This window comes from Peromyscus eremicus, chromosome 16_21 (assembly GCF_949786415.1).
Source record: "Peromyscus eremicus chromosome 16_21, PerEre_H2_v1, whole genome shotgun sequence".
NCBI lineage: Eukaryota > Metazoa > Chordata > Mammalia > Rodentia > Cricetidae > Peromyscus > Peromyscus eremicus.
The window spans coordinates 30074197-30090756 of NC_081432.1; the positions used below are offsets into that span (position 1 = coordinate 30074197).

At 45.8% G+C, this 16560-nt stretch overlaps 1 protein-coding gene across 1 annotated transcript in view; it reads left to right on the top strand.

Annotated features, from left to right (window-relative positions):
* Fhl2 (four and a half LIM domains 2) overlaps window positions 1-16560 on the top strand; it is a 74993-nt gene that overhangs the window by 28923 nt on the left and 29510 nt on the right. The gene's annotated exons all lie outside the window — the stretch shown is intronic.

Below are 16560 nucleotides of genomic sequence, written 5' to 3' on the forward strand. Positions count from 1 at the left end.
TCCATAGTAGAATTTATATTTCCCAGAATGTTTCATCCAATGTGATATAAAAGAAATCATTAATTTTAAAAAAGTGACAGATTTTCACAAGCTATCTTTTAGTGATTAGTCTGTTCGTGCATCCAGATTACAACATAATTTTTATTTTTAAATAGTTTATTCTTTGAGTTGTTCATATGAGTAGATGATACTAAATGCAGAAATTGTCTAACCTTGCTGTTTCCAGAAAGCCTCCCTGACTCTCTATTTCTCTCTAAGTCATTAGTTTCTTATTCTTCTTAAATGAACACGTGTTACTTTCAATTTAAAAACATTTAACAGATAAATTTTTTAACGGATAACACATTTGGGTTTCTTGAATGTCACGGGAAACAAATAAATATATACACAATAAAAAAAAAATCACCTCTGTTCTCTCCTGCCCCAAACCCCCAGCCTCCCAGGCCTGGTCACATACAAGAATGCATTGTTTCTCCTTTCTTTGCTCACAAAAGCCAAGGATTGGTTACAACCTAGGAAATGTTCTCTACTTTTATTTTTCTTGGTTGCTGTATCTTGGCGCTCATGCCAAATCAGTAAATATCCTTACCACATTTTTAACAGCTACACTCATAAATAATTTGAAAATGGACCATGCTGTGTTTAACAAGTCTGCTGTTGGCAGACACTTGATCTGGTCCAGTTTTTTTTGCTGTGACAAACAGTTCTGCTGGGCCTGCTCTTGTGTGCATATCGTTTCACCTAGGAACAGGTACATACAAGGTAGATGCCTCTAAGGGGAAAGCCTAGGAATGGGCAACAGTATGTGCATTTTTAATGTAAGGACTTTTCATCCTGAGATTTTTTTTTTTTTCAAGCATTGCGAAGGGAAAAGAGAGGTATGATGAATTCTCAACATTCACCATAGAGCTTCAGTTACTATGGGTTGGGGATTTAGCTCAGTGGTAGAATGCTTGCCTAGCAAGCGCAAGGTCCTGGGTTTGGTCCTCAGCTCTGGAAAAAGGAAGAAAAACAAAACAAAAAACCCATGGGTGAAACCTTTTTGCATATACATCTCGGCTCCATCTACTTCCTCTGTCTCCGTTTATCTTGAATCAACCCTGACATGTTCCCTCACTAGTTAATACTCTGGGAAAGTTTCTGGAAAGTAAGTGAGTTTTAAAGAAGAAGGAGAAGAAGAAGAAGAAGAAGAAGAAGAAGAAGAAGAAGAAGAAGAAGAAGAAGAAGAAGAAGAAAGCCCGTGCATATGTAATTTCACATAAAAATAAATTACTACTTATTAATAACTACTTATTAATGTCATCAAATATCCTGTCCATGCCAGAATTTGTCAGATTGGTTCATAAAAATTTCTTCTTTGAGGGGCTGGAGAGATGGCTCAGAGGTTAAGAGCACTGACTGCTCTTCCAGAGGTCCTGAGTTCAATTCCCAGCACCCACGTGGTGGCTCCCAACCATCTATAACAAGATCTGGTGCCCTCTTCTGGCCTGCAGGCATACATGCTGTATACATAATAAATAAATAAATCTTAAAAAAAAAAAATTTCTTCTTTGAGTAGTTCGTTCTGTGATCCAAATCCAAACATGGATTGTGGTTCGTTGGGTTTGTTTGTTTGTTATTTTTTTTTGGGGGGGGGGTTGGTTTCAGTTTCTGGTCCTTTGGCTTCTCCCACGATTTCTCTTTTCACAGCATTGTTATGGAAATGGGTAAGTCTGTTTTTAAGAGGCTGAATTTTCCTGACCGTATGCCCACAGAGGTACTTAATACCTCTCTGATGTCAAAAGGAAAATACAAAAACAAGTCACAGGACTTGTAAGAAAGAAAGTAACGTAACAGAATCAGCATGGCACAGCTGCAGCAGTTACTAGAAGAAACTTTACATAACTAATTATATTACTAAGAATAGAACTCAATGCATAACTCACAAAACTTAAACAAATAAAAGGAAGCAGGAAGAGGACACATGCAGATGAGTGTTTCATTATTCTTTGAATCCGTATTTTAAAGCCAAGGTTTAAGACTCACCATCTCCGGCCTGGACGATTTTGCAATTTGTAGCTTTTACATAGAGAAAGTAAATTTAGAAGCCTCAGAGCGATTGGGCTGTCTACATACACTTTACTTGGAATCTAAGACATAGCCTACCTTGGCCATCAGTGGGAATTCACTTAGGCTAATACTGCCTTACTTGGAAGATGGGGACAGGAGTAGAATGGATTCCCCGTGTCCAGTTCCAGCTCGCACACCCTCCTTGGAGGAAAGTGTTAACCCTGGGGAGTCACCTGAGTGAACAACAGGAGTTGGGAATTCCTGACCCTTTACAATACTCGCATGGCCTTGCTCTCCCATAGACACCAGTGCAAATCTCCACTGGTATAAAAACCATTTGCCTCATCTAGAGCAAAAGTCCTCATCACATAACTGAGGTAACTAACTTTACCTAAAGAAGCCGAGGATCCTGAGAGAGGCCAGATAGAGCTAGTGCTGAGTAAGTGACAGCTGACCTGATATCCTTGCCTCTCACATTCTGAGATTCCAACATGGAGACCCTCTTGTGGCACCAGTCAGGAAGTATCAGCCAAAAGAAAGCCATCCATCACACGGTTCTCCCTGCCTTCTCCGAAAAAAAAATGTGTTACCCTGAGCTCCCTTTGAGAGATGAAAATGACGTGCCTACCCACAAAAACCTCTACCATTGTGACGGTTCTTCAGCCAATTTGACTGGACTTAGAATCCCCTAGGAGACACCTCTCTAGATGACATTTTGAGAATGGTCCCAGAGAGGTTTCCAGAGACCTGAGGGGGAAAGACTGACCCCCAAATGCATCCTTCAGTTAAGTTGCTTAAGGTCACAGCACTGAGAAGTCACTAACCCAGGCCTTCACTGCCTCTCCACGTGCCCATCAGCCACCATGTTTACATGTGGATCCACCACCTACTCAAGAGCAGATGTCGCCTTTCCTAGGCTTGGGAATACCTATGCCTCCCACCACCATGTTGGACATTGCCTCCTGCCCCTGCTAAGGGCCAGTTCTGTGCAGAGGACCTTGGCTTTGATCATGAAAGACACATTAAGACCTTCATTTGCTTTCTGCCCGGATGGAACCACTGAATGTCAACAGCTCTCTAACCCTGAGTGTTGGGCATAGGACCTTTTCTCAGTCAGCTCCCTGGTGGAACAGGCTCATTAAAGATTCTTTAGGTCATTGGTTGGGTTCATTCCATGATGGAGAGGTGTCTGCAAGGTAAGTCCCAGAAGACCACCATGCCAATGCATGCCTTGCATGCGCACACATCGTTCCTGCCCCAAGTCTCCAAACGACCCATCCATACTTTCACCAGGCTGCGACCAGGCTCAGACCCTGCAAAACAGGGGAGGGTCCTGGGGAGAGAACACCCATGTCATTCCTCCCTTGGGTGACCGCAGCCACAGCCCTCTGCTCTGCACCGCCACCGGCCCCTGGAGCCGAGGCCAGGGCGTGCAGCTAGGCTTGATCCTGTGAGCCAAACACCGGGAAGCGAGGGAGAACGTTAAGTCAAACAAAGGGTCCGCAGCAGCTGCAGCAGGGGAAGACGCGACGACCAGCAACCGAGGGGCGCTCGCCACCCCACCGCGCCCTGCTCCCTTGGCCCGCGCGCCCAGCCCGCCGCCCCGGCGCGTGTGTCCTTATATGGTCAAATGACTCGGCGGGGGTTCTCGAGGGCGGGAGCGGCGCGGACTGCACTCCGCCCGCTGAGCTGCCGCCGCCGCAGCCGCCGCCGCCACCGCCGCGTCACAGTCCGCTGGGTGCCCTAGACCCCGGCCCCGCCGTGTGCGAGCACTCCTGCCGCCGCCCAGGCCACAGCCGGGCCTGGTACACAAGAATAGCCACCAGACAGCTGCCCTAGCACGCGTGGAGAGACACCGGTGGCCCGCGTACCCCGACCGCGGAGCCGAGACCCGGGAGACCCAAGCAGGGCTCTGCAGACCGCACCCGGGTAGGGACCCAACCCGGAGAGGACAGATCCTGGCCGGTAGGCGAGCCCTGTTTTGCAGAGGACACCCGGGATGGGGACCTAAAACGGAGAGGACAGATCTGGGGAGAGGAGAGCCTAGCTGGGCAGGGGATACTCAGAATGGGGACTCGAAATGAAGGGGAGGGACCCAGGAGGGGAGGGGGCGAGTTATGGAGACGGTGGACCGGAAACACGGGGGAAGAAGGGGAGTCTTGAAGGGGAGACCCTAGAACCGGGGAGTTGATCCACGGGAAGACACCTCCAGGAAGAGCGGATGCTGGGCAGAGAGGATCAGAATCCTGAGTGCCAGGGACCCGTGGGGAATGGTGGGCAAGGGAACCTGGTGTCCAGAGGGAGGGCTGCAGCCCTAGAGAGGTGGGTCGCCGCCAGGTGGTGGGAGACGAGAGGATGAACCGCCCACAGGCGATCCCCCCAGGGGCGAAGTGGAACTGGTCTCTCAAGTCCATGGAAGGGACGCTGGTCAGCACGTGGATGGCCAGGCATTCCCTTGGGAAGAAGCCGAGTTTGCCTGTGACCATATATCTTGACTCATCCACAAAATTAAAACCTGAGGCATAGGGTTAAAAAATTAATAATAACACTTTTAAATGAAAAGAATTCTAACCGATAGATCGCGGTCTTGTGGTAAGAAACTTTTCAATGCTGTTTCTGGTTTTAAATGAATACTTAGCCATATTTGCTCGGTTGTGTCTCTGGCACTCAACGAAGTAGACATTTTATGAAATAGACAGCCGTTTTTGGTAAAACCAACTTGTGGCGTGCACTTCTCACACCTGTTTTGTGAAGTAATGAACTACAATTTGGGCGTATAGACATGAGATTGTCTTCAAAGCACTACTCTAATTGTGTCTCATGCTGTGGTGCTACTCTGCTTATATGTATACTTTGCAGTAATATATTAGAGAAAGGTTGCTTGTGGTAGTGTGTATGTGTGTGTGTGTGTGTGTGTGTGTGTGTGTGTGTGTGTGTGTGGTTATTGTTGCTGTTTGAGATAAAGCCTTACTCGGTAGCCAGGAAATTTACCATGGCATCCCAGGTGACCTCAAACTGGTGCCTATCCTCCTGCCTCAGCCTCCAAAGTGTTGCAATTGCAGGAGTGACCTACAACATCCTGGAGCTATGGTGATCGAGAACCTTTCCCTCAAGCCCCCCCTACACACACACACACACACACACACACACACACACACACACACAAAACAATTTGCTCTAAGTCTTAGAGTTATGAACTCCCAACCCAATAACTAAAGGTCAACAAAACCAAATTTTAAAACTCTTATTTTTCCTCACTCTTTTTTCAGATCCAGCTCTCTCCTAGTGTTTAACAGAACAGTGCATAGCATTGGTGGCCCCTGTTCTGGCTTCCTTTTGTGCTGCCTCCTTGCTATCCAGCCTCACAGATTCAACATGGATGGGTCTAGAAGGCTTGGCTGGCAGATGCGCCTGCAACAGAACCAAGAGGCCAGAATTAACATTGGGACCTCTCAGCCCACATGGCCTGGCCTAAAGCACAAAATCTGTTGGTTCCTCAGTTTCCTCCCCGAGAATCAGATAACAAGGAGCTTTCCTGTACATTATACGCAGCATGTGTAGATTTTATAGCCTCTTGTTCACAGATAAAGAAACAGAAACAGAATGATCCAAGTAACTTTGTTGTCCAGAGTTTCCCAGCCTGTAGATGTAGCCCTCAAAGCTGCCTCCAGAGAGCTTGACTCTGCACCGGGCCACACTGTATGAATATTGTGTTGAGGCCCGGTGCTGCATGTTTTGACCCAAGATTGTTAAATGCCTTCAATACCGAGCAAATCTCAACTGCAGAAAGGATATAGAAAAAAAAAAAAAAAAAAAAAAAAACTCAGAAGGCCAAGAGGCCTGGATTCTACCCCTGTTCTGCACAGAGGGCTAGCATCTTACACACTGTGTCCAAGTCACTGTTCTATTGCTGTGAAGAGACACCATGACCAAGGCAAGTCTTACAAAAGAAAGCATTTAATTGGGGGCTTGCTTACAGTTTCAGTTTCAGGGGCTTAGTTCATTGTCGTCATGGTGGGGAGCGTGGCTCCCACACAGGCAGACTGACGCTGGAGAAGTAGCTGAAAGTTCTACATCATGATCTGCAGGTAGCAGGGAGAAAGGGTCTGGGCCTGGCATAGGCTTCTGAAACCTCAAAGCCTACTGTTAGTGACACACTTCCTTCAACAAGACCACACCCCCTAATCCTTCTAATCCTTTCAGAGAGTTCTGCTCCCTGGTGACTAAGCATTCGAACATATGAGCCCACGAGGATCATGCTAATTGAAACCACTACATGTCAGCTTCCCATTTTATAGGCAGCTGTGGTTTGGATATGATTTTTCTCCAAGACTCATGTGTTGGAAGCTTGGTTATCCTTGGGTAAATGTTGGGAGGTAGGGAGTGGAGTTTAGGGGTTAGAGAGATGGTTCAGCAGTTAAGAGTACTTACAGAGGGTCTGTCTGAACTTGACACACAACACTTAACTCCCTATAACTTCTACTCCAAAGGATCCTACATCTTCTTCTGGCTTTCGTGGGCACCTGCACACATTTACACACACACACACACACACACACACACACACACACACTATGTAAAAATTAAAAATGAAAGAACTTAAGAGAGGGGCCTCCGGGCGGTGGTGGTGCCTGCCTTTAATCCCAGCACTCTGGAGGCAGAGGCAGGTGGATCTCTGTGAGTTCGAGGCCAGCCTGGTCTCCAAAGCGAGTTCCAGGAAAGGCACAAAGCTACACAGAGAAACCCTGTCTCAAAAAAACCAAAAAACAAAAGAGAGAGAGAGAGAGAGAGAGAGAGAGAGAGAGAGAGAGAGAAAGAGAGAGAGAGAGAGAGAGAGAGAGAGAGAGAGAGAGAGAGGCAGAGAAAGGCCCTAGTCAACAGAAGGCCTACCCTCGGGAGGGACTGTGGTACCCACCCATCTCTCTCAGTCTCTGCTTCCTTTGGCAGTGTGATCTCGCTCTCTCTGGTCCTCTGTGAGGGCTTCACCAGAGCAGAGCTGAGGCCTTTGAATCTCCAGAACTATGAGTTACGGAACATCTGAACACAAAGCTGCAGCGTTCAGGATGCCAGAAAGTGTCCCTGGAGCCAGCAAAAACAGCTTGTGATACAACCAGACTGTCAGTCAAAGAGGATGCAGACCTGTGCTTGCTGCAACCTTTGGAGCGGGTTGGGTTAGGCAATCAGTGAATGAGTGGAAGGAAGTATGGCAGCCTCTCTTGATGGAGCGCTGACATGGAACACCGAGGCAGAACCACACAAGAGAAGGGCTGCCATGGAAAGGAAGAGAGCATTTGTTCTGGAATGGGTTAGGCTAAAGGAAAAGGCCAGTGGAGGTCTGGGTAAGGAGTTGGCGCTGGGGTATGGAGGCCAGGCAGATGAAAATCAAGCTGCTGGTGATTCGTGCCTTGGGGAGAGAAGGAGCCTGCTGAGAGGGAGCAGTTGGCTTTCATTCTGTAGGTGTGGAAGCTGACAGCATCCAATCACTGGTTCACACCCTCAAAAGCCGTGGTAGAGCCATCTGGCGGAATCTCCCTCCATCTGTAAGACTTATGAACTTGAAGCAGCCTGCCCTTCCAGGCTTCACCAGGTTGTCTTGTGGAGACCGAATGGGCATGTTTTGAGAATAACTGTTGTGATAGGGTCTTTTTTTTTTTTTTTTTCGAGACAGAGTTTCTCTGTGTTGTTTTGATGCCTGTCCTGGATCTCGCTCTGTAGACCAGGCTGGCCTCAAACTCACAGAGATCCGCCTGGCTCTGCCTCCAGAGTGCTGGGATTAAAGGCGTGCGCCACCACTGCCCGGCTTGTGATAGGGTCTTAAAGGATGACTTGGACATAGAATCAGGCTGGGGCTGCTTGGCAGAGTGCCTTTGATTTCAGCTCCCCGGTGCCTTACCTGGTCCAGGGACATCTCTCAGTTACTCAGTACATTCTCTCGACTGGATTAAAAAGTCTGAAGCACATTAAATAAAATTATAGCTATCCTATATTGGTGGGCTTTAGATCAGAAAATTGACGTTTATTGGCTTTCATTACTGAATAATCCAAGGATCATTCAGAAGATAGCAACCCCCATCCTTAAACGCAAAATGTATCTTAAAATTCTCAGAGTCAAGCCGAGATTTATTTCCATTTTCAGTTTTTTAAAGTTACTACTGTAAATAACACACAATGCTCCACCTTGACCTCTGCCTTTAGGTGTACTATACAATGAGGGGATTGCTAAGTGAGTCAATAAGTATACACTTTATAATCTGAAGTGTTTGCAATCCAGACGGACAGAGGTTGGTCTCAAGTGGATGCTAGGTAGGTTGTTCTATTTTTTAGACGCATTTAGACGCACGGGTATCATTTAAACTGATCCACATCCCTTTCGCTAGAATCTCTCCTTAAACTAAGTCAGCTTGATTAGACTCACTTAGATTAGAGAGAACGGTGTGGAGGGAGCTGAGTTGGCCTTCAGTGTCCAGGGGAAGACAAATCACGCCAGAGCAGACGTCCTCCAACCAGGTGCTGGTCTGAGTACTATGCCTCCGGGCTTGGGTGGAGTATCATTGATTACAAGTACGACACCCACCAGGGGATTTTGCTGATCCCTGCAGCCCAGGTCTGGATCTGTCCATTTTTCTCAGGGCCTGGGAGTGTCTCCTGGCTGGCTTTTTGCTTCTTGACCTACTCAGGCTGTAGTCTGAACTATGCAGCTGCTTACTGGCTGGCTTCAGAGGCCGAGCACAGCAAGGAAGTTCTCCCTCCTGGGGGAGCTGCAAATTATCTGGAAGGGGGGATGAAAACAGTGTTGGAGAGAAAACATAAAGACCTGGATCTGTAGCTGGAGAGATCTTAATGGTGTCAGAGGCCAAACCACAATAATTTTGGTTGGATTGTACATATAAAACATTCTACCTTTTCACTCTTGACCTTTGCCCACATTCCTACAAGATAATCTTCTTTAAGATGTATTTATTATTTCATGTCCATGAGCATTTTACCCACATGTATGTTTGTGCACTGTATCCATGCCTGGTATCCAAGAAGGTTGGAAAAGGGCATCAGATCTCCTGGGGCTGGAATCACAGACGGTTGTGAAAATCCGTGTGGGTGCTGGGAATCAAACCCCGATCCCCTGCGAGAGCAGCGAGTGCTCTTAACCACTGAGCAAACTCTCCAGCACTCTACTAAGACTTTTTATGCATTTGCTCATCTATTCATTTTTCCATTTGTTCTATGCTTATTTACAAAGGCCCTGTGTGTGCTCCCTGCTGGGGAGGTCTCCATGATATACGATGCTCCTGCCCAATATTTTGGTGGAGTGGCACAGACAGTCATGTAGTGACTAGAGAAGCATTGTGTTTTCTCACCCTATTCCTACAAAGAGCCTACAGCCAGCTGACCAACTTCTTATTTTTTTATTAGTGAATTGTGCCGAATTACTTCTTAGCATTGAGATTTCCTTCCTAAATCTATGACAACATTCAAAGATCAGCACAGTAAGAGCCAGATCCAGTAGTCCATGCCTGAAATCCCAGCTCTCTAGAGTCACAAGCATGAGGAATGCATGTTTAAGGTCGGTCTGGGCTGCACAGCAAGACCCTGTCCTTCATGACTGAACAAATGAAAGAAAGAGTGAAGGGATATCAACTTTGTCCCAACCTGGCTGATTGTAGTTGCTTCTACATGTCTTGTGGTTGGGTCTCCGGAAGGGTCACAGGTTTCTCCTTAGATATGGCTACATGAGGAGAGACACAGGCAGTAAGGTCAATATACATGAAACGTGATTGGCATCGCTTGGGATCTGAGTGGGCCCTTCTAGGGTTGGTAAAAATACACAGGTAAAAGAAGTATTGAGAAGGGTGTTTATTGGGGACTCTTCCCTTGTATGGTGGCCCACCTTATTTCACAAGGATTGACCTGAAACTCGGAGACCTAGACCAGTAGGCCAACAAAAGGTTTTCTACCATCCCAGCCCCTGCCTCGGACTGTCGAGAAGAAAATCTTTCTCATTTAAGCAGAAAAGCAAGAGAAAAGCTCTCTGGCTACATGTCTGTCTCCTACCTTCCTCCTTTCTCTCTTTTATCCCTCCCTCCCTTCTTCTCCTTTCTCGCTGCTTTTCATGTTTCTCTTCTCTCTTTACAAAAAGAGCTCCGACACTTCCCTGTGTGAAAATTTATAAACAGAACTGCGTTTGTGAGCCTGTTGGTTTGTGCAGGCTTTGCCGTTTTTTTAACAGTAGTTGAGCCCTGGGCATCCTTGCTCCATTGACCTCTGAACCTTTGTTTTGCAAGAGCCAGGAAGCTGGCTGAGGGCAGATACAGAGATCAAAACCCTTGTCCCCAGTGCAGACCCCTGAGCTTTCCTGGACCCGTGCTTCTCCCCGTGCAGGTAGCCCTAAAATCCAGCTCCTTCAAATACCCTGGTTGCTCACAGCTGGAGGGGAATGACATCAGAGGATGATTTAATCCTGGGAAGGTTGAGAACTCTGGTAGCCTGTAATTTAGATTTGATTCAGTCAGCAGGCACACCTCACATTCAGGTGTCTCCCTGCATGCCCTTACTCAATCCTTTCAGCATTCCTGTGCAACAGGTAATAGGCAGGAATTATCTATAGCCTGATGGGAGGGAGGAGAGTTCAGAAATGACAAATGGATTGTACACAGTTGAGTGAGAAACTCCCTGTCTTTTTTTGGGGGGGGGGGCGGGGTTGAGACAGGGTTTCTCTGTGTAGCTTTGCGCCTTTCTTGGAACTCGCTTTGGAGACCAGGCTGGCCTCGAACTCACAGAGATCCGCCTGCCTCTGCCTCCAGAGTGCTGGGATTAAAGGCGTGCGCCACCACCGCCCAGCAAAACTTCCTGTCTTGATCACTATTCTATTGCTGTGAAGAGACACCATGACCAAGGCCACTCTTGCAAAAGAAAGCATTTAACAGAGAGCTTGGTCCATTACCATCATGGCCATGAGCATGGTGGCATGCAGGCAGATATGGTGCTGGAAAAGTAGCTGAGAGTCCTGCATCCTGATCCATAGGCAGAGAGAGACAGAGAGAGTCTGGGCTTGGCATGAGCTTTTGAAACCTCAAAGCCTACCCCCAGTGACACAGTTTCTCCAAAAAGGCCACACCTCCTAGTCCTTCAAATCCTTTCAAAGCGTTCTATTCCCTGGTGACAAAGCAGTCAAACATGTGAGCCTATGGGGGCCATTCTTATTCAAACCACCTCACTCACCTACTTGTATGTTTGGAAAGACGTTCTGGAATGTAAAGGGCAGGGGTAGGGATCAGTGGTTCTGGAATGTAAAGGGCAGGGGTAGGGATCAGTGGTAGAGTCCTTATCCAACATATGCAAATCCCTGGGTTTGAGCCTTGACCCTAGGTGGAGTGTGTGTGTGTGTGTGTGTGTGTGTGTGTGTGTGTGTGTGTGTGTGGTGGGGAGGGGGGAGCACCACAAACAAAAACTAGACTCTGTCAGCATGGCATCATTCTTAGGAGGCATTGCTCCTATTTTATCTCCCTCAGTTTTACACGACAAAGTCATTTCCACACAGGAAACATTCTCTACTCAGTGCTGTGCAGATTTTGGGAAATGGTGTGTGAAATCTTCCTGCTACAGGGAATACCACAGTCAGCAAACCAGGCATACAGCTCCTCCTTGCCTTGACCCTTGGCTGTCTTATCGGCTGAAGCTCCCCTTCCCCACCCCATCTGCTTACGGTCCATCTTCCCGATGTGTGTATGTCCAGCACTGTTTCTTAGTCCACGGTGTGGCCTTCTGCGCCCTTGCCGGCAGTATGCATGACCTGACCATCCTTCTCAGCCCAAGTGCCTCCCCTCCAGCCAGCCAGCTCGGTACTGCTGGAGGTCGTTCTTGCTGAAGACTGTGGGGTCTCCACTGAGCTCCTAGCGTGGAGCTTTGGGAATCGACCCAGAGCTTTCCTCTCTACCACCGGTTCCTCTCTCATCTTTGTAGCCCCCAATCCCTTGTCTGACATCCAGTACATAATTCCAGCTTCTCCGATCATTTTTGAGTGAATGAAAGAACAACCAAGCATTCTGTGGGATTTAAAAATGAAAATTTACGGGGAATTTCTAATGTAACACGATGGATGTCTTTCCTCATGAAGCATGACGTAAGGCCCCTCGTTAGCAAAGCAGATAACTGTCAGTCTCATAAAAGATGGCTGAAGATGAGTGTGTCACTTTAAACATGCAGGTTTTCAAAAAGAATATCCTGGGGCTGCAGATGTAACTCGATGACAAGCACATGCTTCTATGTCAAGCCCTTCTTTGTCAATGCCCAGCCTCCAACATAAAAATAAAAAGCATGAATGGGTTTAAAGCCCCCCTGTAACAGTGAGGCAAGCCCCTCTAAGCTCTTGGATTACCTTGGGGATTGTTGATTCTGACACGAGGACATCTATCAAGGCATTGCATGTTTTCTCTCAGAGATGGGACCTAGATTTAAATATATACATATATTTACACACACACACACACACACACACACACACACACACACACACACACACAGAGGCATAGGAAGACTATTTGAGGGAGTAAAGGGACCAGAGAGGAAAAGGGCAAGGGAAATTGGTGCTTGCCAAATATGAGCAAATATACACATATATGAAAATGTCATAAGTAAGTCTGTTATTGGATCAAAGACCTTAATGTAAGACCAGAAACGGTGGAAGAAAACACTTCAAAATACAGGCACAGGTAAAGACTTTCTGACTAAAACTCTAGTCACTCTGAAAATGAGGCCAACCGTTGACAAATAGAACCTCATGGAACTGAGAAGCTTCTGCAGAGACAAGAAAACAGCTAATCCAGCAAACTAATCGAGCAAAGCGACAGCATACAGAATGGGATAAAAATCTTTGTCATACCTCCGACCAAGGATTAACACCTAGAATACACAAATAATTTTTAAAAATCTAAACAACCAGAAATCAAACAATCCCATCGGTAAGAAGACCAGTAAAATGAATAGTCAGCCCGCTCTTAAAAGATTGAACACCAACGGCCAGCAAGCATGAAAAAAATGTTCTGCCTCAGTACAGAGAGACACAAATCAAAACTCCATTGGAGTTCCGTCTTACTCCAGTCACAAGGGCAGTCACTAAGACAACAGTTAACAACAAATGCTGGCGAGGGTGTAGACAAAAGGGAACCCTTATGCATTGCTCGTGCGAATGTAAACTAGTCCAGCTACTATGGACATCCGTGTGCAGGGTCCTCAGAAAACTAAAAATAAATCTCCCATGTGACCTAGTTATGCCGCTCTTAGACATTTACCCACAGGACTCCAACTACATATATCACAGAGATGCTTGCACATCAGTACATATATACCTATATAAAATGTCATTTAACCCAGTACCATGTTCAGTGAATTTATACCCTAAAAAAAAAAACTATAAAAAGATAAAGATAAGTAAACAAACAAATGATGGTGATACCTGGGGTGAGGAGACCCTGGATTTGATCCTTAACCACCACCCCTGAAATTCAGGAAGTTATTTAGCACCTCCATACTCCTTACTAATTGACCCCCATGGGCTCAGGTTTTGAACATTTGCTGTGTTTGAACATTTGGTCCCCAAGTACTGGTGGTGCTGTTTGGGAAGATTATAAAACCTTCAGGAGATGGAGTCTTGCTGGAAGAAGTGGGTCACTGAAGGTTGAGCTTAAAGTTGTTCAAGCCGGTCCCACCCTTTCTTCCCCTTCTTCTCTTTTTCACCTCCCCCACCACTCCCACACCCTGGACTCCTCCCTCTCTCTCTGCTTCCTGGCTGCAAATGCATCATGAGCAGCTAATCTCCCACTCTGGTCCACATGCTTCTGCCTCCATGATGAGCTGCGTCCCCTTGAGCCATAGATCAAAATAAACCCTCTCCCCTGAAAACTACTTTTTATCCCAGCAACGAAAAAAAAGTAACTATTATACCCCTTCATTTTCTAGATTCTAGTTTACACAGCATGACGGTGAAGGGGGACACATAAGCAACTTCTAAAATAACGATGGTCTCAAATTCTGGGGTTTTCTTCCTTCTCCAACTAGGGAAGAGCCAACTTGTTAAGAATTATCAGAGATGAATACAAAGATGCCTATGGTTGTCTGTCTCAAGTACTGAAAACCTCTGAAAGACATCTACATCACACAAAATAGGACCTCACATGTTAAGAATCATAGTTACTGAGCTAGTCATAGGTGAAAAATTTTATTTTGAAAAATGATCCACGTTAATCATCAGAAAAGCAGGCTTCTAGTTCCTTACTGCTATGGCTCCCTGTTGTTAATGTGTATTTTTCTTGGTTTAGTATTAGTATATTCACAGGAATAATTACCAAATCACTGAAGTAAATATGACATATATGTAAGTAAAGTTTTTCAAAAACGAAAAGAGAAATCTATTATTTTGTATGTTTATAAAAATTAATTTGCCGGGTGGTGGTGGTAGTGGTGCACGTCCTTAATCCTAGCACTCGGGAGGCAAAGGCAGGGGGATCTTTATGAATCTGAGGCTAGCCTGAACAAAGTGAATTCCAGGGGAACCAGCGCTGTTACATAGAGAAAGCCTTTCTTGAGAAACCAAATAATGATGATGATAATGATGACGATGATGATGATAACTTAAAGAGAGGACTTCACTATTATATGTCTTATCATGTCCCTAACTAATGAGAGTAGTTCCTAACTTGCCTTATACTAGTTGGTTGAGGCAGGAAACAGGAGTGGCGTCTTAGAAAATATAAGGAACAAGGTAGGATGAATCCAACCATCATGAGAAAGGATTCCATGGAAATGGGGCCAAAGGCACCATCCCTGTTAGACCTCCAGAGCAGAATGCAGCTGCTGCATCATCCCTGCTGGGGACCTGGGGTCAATGATGGTGATGTTTGGCATGGGATAGACTTATACTTTGAACAGATGTAGAAACCCTGTTGATTCTCAGATGTTACACCATTAGATATTTTTTTCTCTCCATACTCGACCTATAGAATCAGATGAGGTAGAAAACATATGCATCATGACCAGAGTAAGAAGCGTGTACCCCTCCCTGGTATCAGATACAGACATGCTGTTTATGCAGATAGCTGCATAGCTTGCAAGATAGCCTCCTTTCTGCAGAAGGGCTGGTGCTTGTCTAAACTCAGAACTACCTTTCCAGTTAAGATTAGTTGACTTGCTTAGGTGACTCTCGGGAGAGCCCACAGGAGACTCCTCTTTTTCCATCATCATTTCTGAATTATGGTTTTTCCATCCATAAAATGAGGTCGTTGTTTTAGATGATCTGGGGAGTAGTTTTCCAGCTTTCACAATCCCCTGATTAATAGTTAGCTCACTCTCCATTGTCCCTCTGTTTGTGTGAACAGAATAGGCAGTGATCTCACTCCACTGCTAAACATCAAGGTTTAATTGAAAAACATATATGTTGGAAGGCTGACTCCCCCCTGGGATGAAATAAGTGAGCAGACACTTCCAAGGCCAATAACTGAAGACTTAAGGAAAAGCATGAAGTCATCTGCCAGCATAGCTGTTACAGACCCAGATAGCCTAAGAAAAACGGTATTCATATGTCATCTTTCAGAAAAATAACTCAAGCGCTCAAGAGCCTCATCTTGGGATGCTATCACAGGAATGTCCAGACAGTTTTCTTTAACTCTGGGAAGGGCGATTTAGAAAGAAGGAGCTCTCCACATGTATCCAGCTGCGTGTTTTGTGCTCTTGGAAGCAAATTACTCTATAAACACAGACATAGACCAATAACAAAAGCTTATAGTCACTACAGCCTTGTGTATACAAGGTATCAAATTAATAGCTGCTATCAAATTTACTGTAATCATAAACCAGACAGCAATGTTGTACTTGCCTCAGAGAGCCAAATTCTGGGAGTTGACCCTCGAATGACTTAAAGTGACTGAAAATTGAGTTGAGTTTGCTTAGAGTTTGTGAAATGCTGCTTAGTCACACAGCTAGCCGGTGTGCCTCTTAATGACTGATAAAACTTTTCACTTTTAACATATTAGTTATTGCTAGTTAAAAATCTCCTGGAAAAAAAAATCAAGTCTAAAATTTCAATGTACCGAGGCCTTTGTCCGCACCATTATTCCCAGAGTGGGCTTTTTGTATCCAAACTAGTGCTAACATGAATTTTAGGGATGATAGCCTAAGGTTGGGGGGAGGTGAAAATCAGTCACTTCCTTTCCTCCACCCTACAGAACATCTCTTTCTCTTGACACTGCATACTCATCCTGGAAAAATGCAACATGTCTGGCATGGAGACACATTCCTGTTCCCCCTTTGCTAGGCTTGAGGTGGCTCCTGGAAAGTCATTGAATGTAGTCACTGCATTCCCAACTGTGCGATAATCCCTGTTCTTGGAACCAAGCCTTCCTCTTTATCCTGCTCTCTGGGTACCTGAATAGCTGAAGGAGGGAGACCTTTTCATCCAGGGGAAATGACTCCCTAAAGGAAGTTGGCGGTTTTTTTTCCGTCTATGTTGTACTTCCCAATGTA